Below are 3,129 nucleotides of genomic sequence, written 5' to 3'. Positions count from 1 at the left end.
ATATATTGTTTTGTGACAAAAATGTAATACCACATGAGCCTCCCTGCATTTGAAGAGTAGGTTTTAATTTATATGTATTTTGGGATAAAAATAAAGTTTGTAAATATACCCGCCCCCCAAAAAAGAAGAATCACTTGGTTATGGTTTGTGTCTAGTTTTTTCCCCAATGCCCCATGCAGTCATTGGAGCAGCTTCTAGAGTTTGTACTTAATTCATGATCCAATGTTGGCATTATGGATGTGAGTGCTACACTTGCCCTTGGGCAGGTAATTTGTATACAAATGTAAGGAGGGAGAGAGGCTTGCGAGAAGCCACAGCTGCTGCTCTTTCCTTTGCTCTTGGCTGTTTTCTGCATCCATGAAAGGCTGCTCTCTGCCATGTGCCATCCTGCCTTGGAGCCAGCTGAGTATGGACTGAAACCTCCAGTAACTGTGAGCTGAATAAACCTTTCCTTCCTTAATGTTGGGAATTGGGTATTTTGTCCCAGCAATGAGACAACAGTAACTGAGACACACCTCTCCCTTCTTTGTGCCTTCATTTTTTTACTAAGGAGGCTGGGCTGTCTTTCTTCTACAGATTGGTTTGGGAACATGTTAGTTTACTTACACTTTGTTTGAGAGGTGAGAAACTGTCACCAAAAAGAGATGGAGAAAAAAACACAGCAAATCATAGGCAAACTCCTTTTTATAAGGCCTGATGAGGTGGTTCTCACAGCACCCTGCTAGATAGGCTCCAGAGATGCTCCTTTGGCACCAGAAGTAATTATACCACACCAGGAAACTTGGCTACAAACACAGCAGACACATCAGGAATGTCACTGTGAGCCAGAGTGGTCAACCTATGTAGAAGTTTGCCCTTGTGCTATCTCTAGTCAGCTGCAGTAAGGTAGGCACCATGTCCCCAAGTTCAGTTCTCTCAGTCATAGTGGAATCTAAGAAGACAAAAGAAAAGTAGTAAGAGGAGGAAAGAGTGACTGATCTTAGAAATATATATTAGTTGCTGCTGTCATGCTGTGTGCTCTCTGAAGGTGTACCCAGTTATCTATAGTGATAGCACAACTCCAAAGAAAGTTCAGGATAGCATCAAAGAGGAAAATATCCATTTAATGATACTTAGTGCTGGCCTCTCAGGTACTGACTCCTACTGTCCTTTCCTCGGTCTCTTGCTCCCCTGATTCACTTCCCAATCCCCTCTCCTAATTCATTTCTGAAGTCCTCTACATAGCTGTCCACATGGTTTTCTGTCATCAAAAATCTCAGGGTCATTTACTACTTTCTGTAGTCTGTGCACCAACATGTGCTGATCAACCCACTCTCAGCAACTGTCACGAGTCCAAATATCATAGAATCCCCAATTACTTAGCTAAGTGGTATCATTTAGGTTTTCTGCAACCAGTAGTATTTCCAAATTTCACCCCCAATTTCAAACCTGTTTCTGCTTAGCTAATCAGGATAGATGAATCAACATGTAATGATTGCCTTCTCTCAGAAGAGCAGCTTAAATTTCTTATTTGCTTTATACCCTCCTACTTATTTGAAATTTTCATTGATTTGAAGACTTTTTCTTTTTTTGTGGCTGGCTCAGCCTATCCTGAAGGCGGGGCTGGTGCGGCATGTGGTGCCAGGGATCAGACCATGGTCCCTGCACTTCGCCTATGCAGGCACTTTAGACTGCTGAGCTATCGTGCTGGTCCCTGAAGATATTTTGAGTATAAAGAAATGAAGAAACAGTTCTTATCTTTAATTATACATCTGATGGTGTGAGCCATCCCAGTATATTTATATTGACCCTTGTGGCTCCTGAGACTTATTTTCTCTTTTATGAGCTAGCAAGACACTTCTGGGACAACTTATTATTAAACTGACAGTACATACTTGCTGCCACCCTCTCTGCCCAAGCCTCTCTGAGGCTTTCTTGGGTTTCCTTTGCAGTTTAAATTCTTTCTCTGTCCCATTTATTTTCTCTTCAAGCCCTGTTCTGCTTCCTTTCAAAAGGATCAATCCTTAATAACTCTTCTGAACTCTCTCCTCTGCTTCAGCATCTGCTTCTGTAAAGCCCAACTAGAGACACTTTCAGATCTGTGGAGGACCAGGGGACAAACTACACCCACAGAGAGCTGGTTGCTTCCTTTACCCCTCAGGGTTACCCCCAAACCAACCATTTGTATAATTTACCATGCTTAGTCCTTGCCCTGGAGCCCTCTGAAGAGAACTCTTGTATAGCACAGGGAAAGAACAGGTTTGCAGCTGTCTGGGGATTTCCAGCGAGCCTGCAGATTTGCACAATTTTGTCAAGATCTTCTGGTTGAGGCTGGGGGATGCTTTGATTAACAGAAGAACATGCATTCAACTTAAACTTGGAGAGAAAAATGATGCATTCAGAAGAAAATACTTCCAGTATCTCCTTACTGTCAAGGTCATTTAAAATTATTTTTCTACTTTGAGTAGGTACTTTTGTTTTTTGGAGTCAAGGTCGTGCTTTGTAGGTTAGGCCCACCTTAAACTCTCTATGTAGTCCAGTCTGGGCTTGAATTCAACAGTGATTCTCTTGTCTCCGCCTCCTGAGTGTTGGATTGCAAGCGTGAGCCACCATGCCTGGATAGGAACTTATTTTTGAAGTATAAATTCATTGAGAAGTACACACATCACCCTGCTGTATCCTGTAAATTTTATAGACTGTGGACCTCCTGTAATTGTTATCCAGACCAAGAAAAGAAATAAATAACTCCCCCAAGTCTCCTTTTATGCTTTTGTTCAGTTACCATCTTTCATTGCATAACCAATAAATATCTGGGCATGTAAACATAATATGCCTGCTCTATACATGTATATAAATGGAACCAGAAAGTATATAAACATTTCTAAAAATAAAATATTAGAGTCTTGTGGGTCTTAGCTCAGTTGTTTAAATGCCTGCTCTGGCAAACCCAGTCAGGCTCAGGGGACCCCAGTTCAATCCTCAGCTCCACATGCCTTACCCAACCCATCCTTAAGGCAGCCTGAGCCAGCCAAAAAAAAAAAAAAAAGCAATCCTTCTCAACTTTTCCAGGGAGATAGCTCAGTAGAATAAATGCTTGCCTGGCAAGAGCAAGGTCCTGAGTTCAATCCCCGGTACTGCAGTAAATAAATA

The sequence above is a fragment of the Octodon degus genome, unplaced genomic scaffold (genome assembly GCF_000260255.1).
Source record: "Octodon degus isolate 3935 unplaced genomic scaffold, OctDeg1.0 scaffold00016, whole genome shotgun sequence".
Lineage (NCBI taxonomy): Eukaryota > Metazoa > Chordata > Mammalia > Rodentia > Octodontidae > Octodon > Octodon degus.
Note: the sequence above shows the minus strand (reverse complement) of the source record.